Here is a 12,250-nt window from a genome sequence, read left to right on the forward strand (position 1 = left end):
GAGAAGTTCTCTGTCATATGCACTATATTTCATTTGAGACGTGCTCAATTTCTTTGAGAAAAATGCTATGGGTTTCCACTCACCGCTAATAAATTGTTGTAAAACTCCACCCATTTCTGTATCCGATGCATCAATCCACAAAGATGTCGGATTGAGTTTTGGATGAACAAGTAGAGCTGCATCCGCGAATGAGTTCTTGCATTCTTTGAAAGCTTCAAGTAAGTCCTCTGTCCATTGGATCTTTGCGTTCGTTCCCTTTTTATTTCCAGAACAGATTGCATGAAGTTTCGACTGTTGAGGTGCTGCATTAGGAATAAATCGTCTATAAAAATGTATCATTCCTAAAAACCTTTGCAGCTCTTTTTCAGTTTCTGCCAACTTGTAGCCTTTGATTGCTTCTACGCGGGATGGCAGAGGTTTGATACCATCTGAATTGACTACATATCCTAAAAATTCGACTTCTGCAATTCCGAGCACCGACTTGGAATCATTAATAGTAACACCAATCTCTCGAAATCTTGAAAATAATTTCCTGAGATGTTCCGAGTGCTCCTCGTTGTTGTTTGACGCAATGATGATATCGTCTATATAGGCGTAACAGAAATCTAAACCTTGTATGACCTCGTGTATAAAACGCTGAAAAGACTGAGCTGCATTACAAAGGCCAAAGCTCATTCGAGGAAACTCAAATAATCCAAACGGAGTTATAATTGCAATCTTAGGAATGTCAGATTCTTTAGCTGGTATTTGATGATATGGTTTAACAGAGTCCACTTTACTAAATATTTGCTTACCACTGTCCAAAATCGTGAATTGAGGAACAGGATAGCGGTTGGGAGTGGTAACAGTATTTAAACGACGGTAGTCGCCACATGGACGCCACTCTACATTTGACTTCGGGACTAAATGTAACGGACTTGCCCAGGAACTTTTCGAAGGACGACATATACCTTGTTGCAGCATCAAATCAAACTCACGCTTTACAATTTTGAGCTTCTCAGGGGACAATCTTCATGCTTTTGCATAAACCGGTGGACCTTCTGTGTGGATAACATGCTTCACAGAATGCTTTACAGGTGAAATACGATTGTCACTTTGCGCCAGTTCAGGAAATTGTAGAAAAAGCTTACAAAATTCTGTGTTTTTTGAAATTGATTTTACAGAATTTAAAGATCCAGAAAATAACGTTGCTTTACTTTCTGATCTGGACGTATTATATATCAGACGATTGTTCTTTACATCAAACAATAACCCAAAATGGCTAAGAAAATCAGTGCCAATTATTGGTCTTTTAACACTGGCAACGATAAAATTCCAGGTAAATTTTCGGTTGAGGTCAAAACTTAAAGTAAGAGTTTTTATACATAATGTTTTAATAGGGGACTCATTAGCTGCTATTAATTCAAGATTTGATGGGTTTTGGCGTTTTTCAGTTGAGATAGCCGGGAACACAGATACATCAGCACCAGTATCGATGAGAAACTCATATTTTTGGTTTGTATCACGAACAAAAAGGCGACATATCTGTTGGCAGTTCTCATCCGTCACCGATGATGAGGAGCCTTTCAATTTTCCGGAGAACAATTTGGCACAAATGAGCAGGGCTAGACACATTTGGTAGCACGATCACGAAACTTATAATGATAACAACAAAAAGGTTTATCACATGACTTACTCTGTGACCTGTCCCTTGATTTTGAATGGCTTCTTGATTGATTTGCGAGTGCCTCGATCTTCTTGGTTATTTCTTCAATTTTGGCTTTTAAATCCTGAATTTGTGTCGACTCTGTTTTCTTGAGCATATAGCACTAACGTCCCATGATTCCGCCGTATCAGAAATCTTATCGGACATAGCCGCCAAATTGCTTAAAGATTCACTGCTTACCGATAAAATTGCTTGAAGTTGCTTCGGAAGTCGTTGCATCCAGAGAGATTTTAAAAGTTCATCCGAAACCTTACCCGAGGCTAAACAGATCATCTCACGGAGTAATATTGATGGGTTTTTATCGTTCCATTTCACGCAACAAACGCTTCAACCGCTTCTCTTCCGAATCCATGAAACGCTCTTGGAGACTCTTCTTTAGAGTTTCATACACATTTGTTTCTGTTGGATTGAGAATAAGGTCGCTTACTTCCGAAAGAACGCTTGTGTCTATGGATCCAACAATTGTATGGAATTTGATTGAATCGGATGTTATTCCAGATGTTATAAATTGGCTTTCGACCTGTTTGAACCATAATGCTGGATTGTTGCGCCAGAATGGTGGAATTTTCACTGAAACTCTTGAAACCTCCACTGGGCCTGTTGGTAGCGTGTCATCCACTATAGAGTTTGACGAAATATTACCATGAGCCAATGGTGAAATTATTCCAGGAACGATTTCTTCAAAATGATTATCGAGGGCTCTGCTGGCGTTTCCGGTTGGCGAATGAAACATTGTCTTATGTGCTTTAACATGTAGTCGGGGTCACCAATTGACGTGGTTAAGGTGCAAAACGAAACAAAACGCAAACAATTAACAAATTTATGAATATTTTTGGTCCATGTTTTGATATAGCTGCCATATACACCGATCTTGGGTCTTGACTTCTTGAGCCTCTAGAGTGCGCAATTCTTATTCGATTGGAATGAAATTTTGCACGACGTGTTTTGTTATGATATCCAACAATTGTGACAAGTATGGTTCAAATCGGTCTATAACCTGATATAGCTGCCATATAAATCGATCTTGGGTCTTGACCTCTTGAGACTCTAGAGGGCGCAGTTCTTATCCGATTGGAATGAAATTTTGCACGACGTGTTTTTTATAATATTCAACAAATTTGCCAAGTATGGTTTAAATCGGTTCATAACCTGATATAGCTGTCATATAAACCGATCTTGGGTCTTGAATTCTTGAGCCACTAGAGGGCTCAATTCTTATCCGATTTGAATGAATTTTTGCACGTAGTATTTTGTTATGATACCCAACAACTGTGATAAATGTGGGGTTCAAATCGGTCTATAACCTGATATAGCTGTCATATAAACCGATCGGGGGACTTGACTTCTTGAGCTTCTAGAGGGCGCAATTCCTATCCGATTTTGCTGAAACTTTGCATGGCGTATTTTATTCTTACTTTCAACAACTATGTTAAATAAGGTTCAAATCGGTTCATAACCTGATATAGCTGCCATATAAATCGATCTGGAATTTTGACTTCTTGAGCCCGTAGAGGTCGCAATTATTAACAGATTTGCCTGAAATTTTTTACGACGGATTCTCTCATGACCATCAACATATGGGTTTATTATGGTCTGAATCGGTCTATAGCCCGATACAGCTCCCATATAAATCGATCTCTCTATTTTACTTCTTGAGCCACCAAAGGGCGCAATACTTATTCGAATTGGCTGACATTTTACACAGGTCTCCAACATATAATTTAATTGTGGTCCAAACCGGACCATATCGTGATATCGCTCCAATAGCAAAGTAAATCTCTTCTTATATCTTTTTTGCCCAAGAAGATATGCGGGAAAAAGGACTAGACAAATGCGATCCATGGTGGAGGGTATATAAGATTCGGCCAGGCCGAACTTGACACGCTTTTACTTGTTTATAATAAAATATATTTTATATTTTTTTGATAAAAATATTTTATTACAATATTTTAATACAGAAATTATCTCAATTACAAATTTAAATTCTTTCATTATAGAAAATTCCTTATCTCTTAATAAATTATATAATTATCCAACTAATTTACAAACAATTGTATTGATAAATTATTTATTAATCCCATTTATTGCAGTTCTAAATATTACAAATTTATTTAATGGACTTCTACGACCTATATTTAATTAAGCTAATGAATAAACCTTTGCGACTTAAACACCCAATTTTAAGAATTACAAATAATGCTTTAGTAGACCTTCCAGCCACTAGAAATATTTCCTCATTATGAAATTTTGGATCTCTTTTAAGATTATGTTTAATTATTCAAATTCTTAATGGATTTTTTTTTTTGCTATACATTATACTGCAGATATCAATTTAGCTTTTAATAGAGTTAATTATATTTGTCGAGATGTAAATTATGGATGATTATTACGAATTTTATATGCTTATGGTGCAAGTTTTTCTTTATTTGTATTTACATGCAGGTCGAGGAAAATATTATGGATCATATTTATTTACTCCAACATGAATAGTAGGAGTAATTATTTTATTTTTAGTAGTAAGAACAGCATTTAAAGGATATATACTACCTTGAGGACAAATATCTTTTTGAGGAGCTACAGTAAATACTAATTTACTATCAGCAATTCCTTATCTAGAAATTAATTTAGTACAATGAGTATGAGGAGGATTTGTTGTTAATAGCGCAATATTAACTCGATTCTTTACTTTTCATTTTATTTAACCATTTATTGTATTAGCTATAACAATAATTCAGCTTTTATTTTTACACGAAACTGGATCAAATAATCCTATTGGATTAAATTCTAATATTGATAAAATTCCTTTTCATCCTTATTTTATTTATAAGGACATTGTATTATTATAACAATAATTTAAATTTTTTAGTATTAATTAACCCTTTAATTAACCTTTAGGAGATCCAGATAATTTTTTTCCTGCTAATGCTTTAGTTACTCCAATTCATATTAGACCAGAATGATATTCTTTATTTGCTTACGCAATTTTACGATCAATTCCTAATAAATTAGGAGGAGTAATCGCTCTAGTTTTTGCAATTGCAATTTTAGCAATCCTTCCATTCTATCATTTAAGACAATTTCGAAGAATTCAATTTTACCCAATTAATAAAATTCTATTTTGAATTATAGTAGTTACAGAAATTTAGTAACTTGATGCACGACCTGTTGAAACGCCATATATATTAGTTGGTCAAATCCTTTCTATTGTTTGTTTTATTTATTTTATAATTAGTCCTTTAGTTACTAAATGATGAGATAATCTATTAAATTTGTTAATGAGCTTGAATTAAGCATATGTTTTGAAAACATATGATCGAAATAAAATTTGCTATTGACTTTACTAAAAAATTCACTATAATAAATATAACAAGTAAGAAGGCGTTAAGTTCGGCCGGGCCGAACTTTGTATACCCACCACCTCGGGTATATATGTGAACCACATTTCGTCAAAATCCAGTGAAAAATGCATACCTTATGCCACATAGCAGCTCTATAGATATCATCCGATTTAGACCAAATGCTTATAAGTACAAGTCATTGTTCAACCGAGAGATCGGTCTATATGGCAGCTATATCCAAATCTGGACCGATCTGATCTAAATTGAAGACAAATATCGAAGGGCCCAACACAAGTCATTGTCCCAAATTTCGGCGACATCGGACAATAAATGCGCTTTTTATGGGCCCAAAACCTTAAATCGAGAGATCGGTCTATATGGCAGCTATATAAAAATCTGAACCGATCAGGGCCAAATAGAAGAAAGATGTCGAAGGGCCTAAGGCAACTCACTGTCCTAAATTTCAGCAAAATCGGATAATAAATGTGGCTTTTATGGGCCTAAGACGATAAATCGGAGGATCGGTCTATATGGCAGCTATATCCAAATTTGGACCGATCTGTGCCAAATTGACGAAGGATGTTGAAGGGCTCAACGCAACTCACTGTCCCAAATTTCAGCAAAATCGGATAATAAATGTGGCTTTTATGGGCCTAAGACCATAAATCGGAGGATCGGTCTATATGGCAGCTATATCCAAATTTGGACCGATCTGGGCCAAATTGACGAAGGATGTCAAAGGACTCAACGCAACTCACTCTCCGCAATTTTAGCAAAATCGGATAATAAATGTGGCTTTTATGGGCCTAAGACCATAAATCGGAGGATCGGTGTATATGGCAGCTATATCCAAATTTGCACCGATCTGAGCCAAATTGACGAAGAATATCGAAGGGCTCAACGCAACTTACTGTCCCAAATTTCAGCGAAATCGGATTATAAATGTGGCTTTTATGGGCCTAAGACCATAAATTGGAGGGTCGGTCTATATGGCAGCTATATCCAAATCTGGACCGATCTGGGCCAAATTGACGAAGAATGTTGAAGGGCCTAACACAACTCACTGTGTCAATTTTCATTCAAATCGGTTATAAAATGTGGCTTTTATGGGCCTAAGACCCTAAATCTGAGGATCGGTCTATATGGCAGCTATATCCAAATCTGGACCGATCTGAGCCAAATTGACGAAAGATGTCGAGGGGCCTAACACAACTCACCGTCCCAAATTTCAGCAAAATCGGATAATAAATGTGGCTTTTATGGGCCTAAGACCCCAAATCGGCGGATCGGTCTATATGGGGGCTATATCAAGATATAGTCCGATATAGCCCATCTTCGAACTTAACCTGCTTATGGACAAAAAAAGAATCTGTGCAAAATTTCAGCTCAATATCTCTATTTTTAAAGGCTGTAGCGTGATTTCAACAGACAGACGGACAGACGGACGGACATGTCTAGATCGTCTTAGATTTTCACGCTGATCAAGAATATATATACTTTATAGGGTCGGAAATGGATATTTCGATGTGTTGCAAACGGAATGACAAAATGAATATACCCCCATCCTTCGGTGGTGGGTATAATAAAAAAATTTTAATATAAATTTATGAAAAAGATTTAAAAACTCTTTCAAGGTAAATATAAAGTCATAGCACTGTTGTTGGAAGTCAAAATAAAACACCTGGTCCAAAGTCTCAGCCGAATCGGATAAGAATTACGCCCTCTAGAGCCTCAAGAAATCAAGAGCCAGGATCGGTTTATATGGGAGCAATATCAAAACAAGAACGTATATAGCCCATTTGCAATCCTAACTGACTCACACTAATTGGAAATATTCGTGCGAAATTGCAACCGCCTAGCTTTATTCCTTCGAAAGTTAGCCTGCTTTCCACAGACCGAAAGGGCCAGATAGGGCTAAATCGACTTACAATGTGAGGACCATCAAGGATATATATATTTTATTGGGGCTCATGTCAATATTTCGATGTGTTACAAACGGAATGCGGAGCTTTTAGAACCCCCTTTTCATGGTAGAGGGTATAAAATGTCATCATCCCTGCTCTAACTAGAATCGTCAACAGAGATGGCAGGGCTTAGTGCAGAAATTATAGACACAATTGGAATTTTTAAAGCCGGTTTGTTGCTGCTACTTTTGAGAAGGTTTCCAATTCATTGGCAGCTCTATAGTTACCGTAATAACATCAGTAAATCGGCTAAGTCAATGTTAAGACAGCAACTACACTCCAGCAACTTACCACCAATCACGCAACACTAAGGGGCTAAACTCTTTGGCCTTCTTTGGAAGACTTTTGTATGCAAAGTTACTACTGAATGTCATGCACTTGATGTGGAATTATTGCTTTACACTGTGTGACACAAGTTTGCATGGTTTGCGTAGGATTTTTTTTGTAGCTTTCCATACTTCCTTTTTATACCCTCCACCATAAGATGGGGGGTATACTAATTTCGTCATTCTGTTTGTAACTACTCGAAATATTCGTCTGAGACCCCATAAAGTATATATATTCTTGATCGTCGCGAAATTTTATGTCGATCTAGCCATGTCCGTCCGTCTGTCCGTCCGTCCGTCCGTCCGTCCGTCCGTCCGTCCGTCCGTCCGTCCGTCTGTCTGTCGAAAGCACGCTAACTTCCGAAGGAGTAAAGCTAGCCGCTTGAAATTTTGCACAAATACTTCTTATTAGTGTAGGTCGGTTGGTATTGTAAATGGGCCATATCGGTCCATGTTTTGATATAGCTGCCATATAAACCGATCTTGGGTCTTGACTTCTTGAGCCTGTAGAGTGCGCAATTCTTATCCGATTGGAATGAAATTTTGCACGACGTGTTTTGTTTCGATATCCAACAACTGTGTCAAGTACGGTTCAAATCGGTCCATAACCTGATATAGCTGCCATATAAACCGATCTTGGATCTTGACTTCTTGAGCCTCTAGAGTGCGCAATTCTTATCCAATTGAAATGAAATTTCGCACGACGTGTTTTGTTATTATATCCAACAACTGTGCCAAGTATGGTTCAAATCGGTCCATAACCTGATATAGCTGCCATATAAACCGATCTTGGGTCTTGACTTCTTGAGCCTCTAGAGTGCGCAATTCTTATCCGATTGGAATGAAATTTTGCACGACTTGTTCTGTTATTATATCCAACAACTGTGCCAAGTATGGTTCAAATCGGTCCATAACCTGATATAGCTGCTATATAAACCGATCTTGGGTCTTGACTTCTTGAGCGTCTAGAGGGCGCAATTCTTATCCGATTTGAATAAATTTTTGCACGAAGTATTTCGTCATGATATCCAACAACTGTGCTAAGTATGGTTGAAATCGGTCCATAACCTGATATAGCTGTCATATAAACAGATCTGGGGATTTGACTTCTTGAGCTTCTAGAGGGTGCAATTCCTATCCGATTTGGCCGAAATTTAGCATGACGTATTTTATTTTTACTTTCAACAACTGTGTCAAATAAGGTTCAAATCGGTTCATAACCTGATATAGCTGCCATATAAACCGATCTGGGATCTTGACTTCTTGACCCCTAGAGGTCGCAATTATTATCCGATTTGCCTGAAATTTTGTACGACGGATTCTTTCATGACCATCAACATACGTGTTTATTATAGTCTGAATCGGTCTATAGCCCGATACGGATCCCATATAAATTTTTCTCTCTATTTTACTTCGAGAGCCCCCAATGGGCGTAATTCTTATACGAATTGGCTGAAATTTTACACGGGTCTCCAACATATAATTTAATTGTGGTCCGAACCGGACCATATCTTGATATCGTTTTAATAGCAGAGCAACTCTTTTCTTATATCCTTTTTTGCCTAAGAAGAGATGCCGGGAAAAGAACTCGACAAATGCGATCCATGGTGGAGGGTATATAAGATTCGGCCCGGCCGAACTTAGCACGCTTTTACTTGTTTTTGTTTCGTTGGTGGATTACTTTCAATTCAAGAGCGTTGATATGCCACTAGCAAACTACTTTTGTGCTAAAGTCAAGTACATATCGAACTATTGTGAAAGTAAGAGACGTTGAGTGTGTAAAAGATATGCAAGTGTCAACGATATGCATACGTAATAGAGAGGAGAGGTATAAAAAGTCTTGTGGTTCTTGGTTTTCTATAATCCCACCAGTAGTGAGTCCTAGGCAAAATGTTGATAATGAATGAACAATGAATTTAGCAAGAGAACATAAAGTGAAGATGTATTTTTAACAATGAATTATATCGTTAAGGTTATTTGTTAGACGAAGTATGTAAGGGATGTTGAATATGAGCGAAAATTATTATGTGTCCCAATATGGGTTGGATATACTGCAATCAAAGGATTTTCAGTAAAAAACTCAAATATTGTAGCAGATATGCATTTTAGCTTGCTTCCTTGAAACAACATTGCAGACCCTTTCTAACAACCTCCCGTTCCACAATGTTGTCAAATCGAAAAATCTTGGAAATAATTCAGGAACTTTTGAACGGATAGAAATATGTACCCAAAACTACATAGTCAATGTTAAGGTGTTTTGCAATAAGTATGAAGCTTTTGGGGACCCTAGAAGGTATAGACGTTGATCCATGGGGCTTGAAAGTTGGTCACCTCGAATATTTCAAATTTTTGTCTGCTTGCCAACAGTCATTTTTGGACCGATCAGCATGATTTTTTTTCAAGATAGAGACTGTAAAACGCTTCAGAATCTAAAATTTCCGAAAAGATCTAAATTAAACAAGTAAAAGCGTGCTAAGTTCGGCCGGGCCGAATCTGATTTACCCTCCACAATGGTTCGCATTTGTCGAGTTCTTTTCCCGTCATCTCTTCTTAGGCAAAAGGGATATAGGGAAAGATTTGCTCTGCTATTAGAGCGATATCAAGAAATGGTCCGATTTGGACCACAATTTAATTTTATGTTGGAGACTTGTGTAGAATGTCAGCCAATTCGAATAAGAATTGCGCCCTTTGGGGGCTCAATAAGTAAAATAGAGAGATCGATTTATGTGGGAGCTGTATCGGGCTTTAGGCCGATTCAGACCATAATAAACACGTATGTTGCTGGTCATGAGAGGATCCTTCGTACAAAATGTCACGCAAATCAGATAATAATTGCGACCTCTAGAGGCTCAAGAAATCAAGATCCTAGATCGGTTTATATGGCAGCTATATCAGGTTATAAACCGTTTTGAACCTTATTTGACACAGTTGTTGAAAGTAAGAATAAAATACGTTTTGCAAAATTTCAGCCAAATCGGATAGGAATTGCGCCCTCTAGAAGCTCAAGAAGTCAAGTCCCCAGATCTGTTTATATGACAGCTATATCAGGTTATGAACCGATTTATACCATACTTGGCACAGTTGTTGGATATCATAACAAAATAAGTCTTTTAAAATTTCAATACAATCGGATGAGAATTGCGCACTCTAGGGGCTCAAGAAGTCAAGACCAAAGATCGGTTTATATGGCAGCTATATCAGGTTATGAACAGATTTGAACCATACTTGGCACAGTTATTGGATATAATAACGAAACACGCCGTGCAAAATTTCATTTCAATCGGATAAGAATTGCGCACTCTAGAGGCTCAAGAAGTCAAGACCCAAGATCGGTTTATATGACAGCTATATCAGGTTATGAACCGATTTGAACCATATTTGGCACAATTGTTGGATATCATAACAAAATACTACGTGCCAAAATTCATTCAAATTGGATAAGAATTGCGCCCTCTAGATGCTCAAGAATTCAAGACCCAAGATCGGTTTATATGACAGCTAAATAAGTTTATGGACCAATTTGAACCATACTTGGCACAATTATTGGATATCATAACAAAATACGTAGTGCAAAATTTCATCCCAATCGGATAAGAATTGCGCACTCTAGAGGCTCAAGAAGTCAAGACCCAAGATCGGTTTATATGGCAGCTATATCAAAACATTGACCGATATGGCCCATTTACAATACCAACTGACCTACACTAATAAGAAGTAGTTGTGCAAAATTTCAAGCGGCTAGCTTTACTTCTTCGGAAGTTAGCGTGCTTTCGACAGACAGACGGACGGACGGACAGACGGACGGACATGGCTACATTGACATAAAATGTCAAGAAGTAGTTATGCAAAATTTCAAGCGGCTAGCTTTACTTCTTCGGAAGTTAGCGTGCTTTCGACAGACAGACGGACGGACGGACAGACGGACGGACGGACAGACGGACGGACGGACATGGCTAGATTGACATAAAATGTCGCGACGATCAAGAAAAAATATACTTTATGGGGTCTCAGACGAATATTTCGAGTAGTTACAAACAGAATGACGAAATTAGTATACCCCCCATTCTATGGTGGAGGGTATAAAAATCAATTTGTGTTTGTAGGTTTGTTTGATTGTTTGTATGTTTATGTGTTCCTTATAGACGGCTGAACCGATTTTTTTTGAAATTTTATCCAAATTTCGAATGGGGTACCTACCAAACATATATTTAGACCAATCACGAAAATATGGGACTCAAATGAAAGGTATTTAGGATAAGAAAACGTATCTGATATCCAATTGTCAAACCAAGTGCTAGGGGGACCACCCCATATCCCAAAACACCCCTAAATCGGACATATTTACCGACCATGGTAATATGGGACTCAAATGAAAGGTATTTACGAGTAGAATACGAATCTGATATCTAAATGTGGGACCACGTTTCTGGTTTGTTTGATTGTTTGTATGTTTATGTGTTCCTTATAGACTCAGAAACGGCTGAACCGTTTTTTTGAAATTTTCACAGATGGTGCATAATGACCCCGTGGTGAAAATAGGGTACTACATTTTTTGATATCTGAAGGGGGGCGGACCCTTCCCCTTACCCTAATTTTCAGAAACGCCAGATCTCGGAGATGGGTGGTGCGATTAAAGCAAAATTTTGTGTGCTCTCATATAGTACCCTAAAAATAAAAACTTGGTATCCAAATTTCAAATGGGGTACCTAGGGGGGCTGCCCCACTCTGAAACCTACCAAACATATATTTAGACCAATCACGATAATATGGGACTCAAATGAAAGGTATTTAGGGTAAGGATCTGATATCTAAATGTGGGACCACGTTTCTGGGGGTCCACCCCTTCCCCAAAACACCCCCCAAACTAGACTTATTTACTGACCATGGGAATATGGGGCTTAAATAAAAGGTATTTGA

At 37.7% G+C, this 12,250-nt stretch overlaps 1 pseudogene; it reads left to right on the plus strand.

The window, feature by feature from the left end:
- The first annotated feature begins 3,852 nt into the window (after positions 1-3,852).
- On the plus strand, positions 3,853-4,551 carry LOC131995907 (cytochrome b-like; annotated as a pseudogene).
- Positions 4,552-12,250: the final 7,699 nt, after the last annotated feature.

This window comes from Stomoxys calcitrans, chromosome 1 (genome assembly GCF_963082655.1).
Source record: "Stomoxys calcitrans chromosome 1, idStoCalc2.1, whole genome shotgun sequence".
Lineage (NCBI taxonomy): Eukaryota > Metazoa > Arthropoda > Insecta > Diptera > Muscidae > Stomoxys > Stomoxys calcitrans.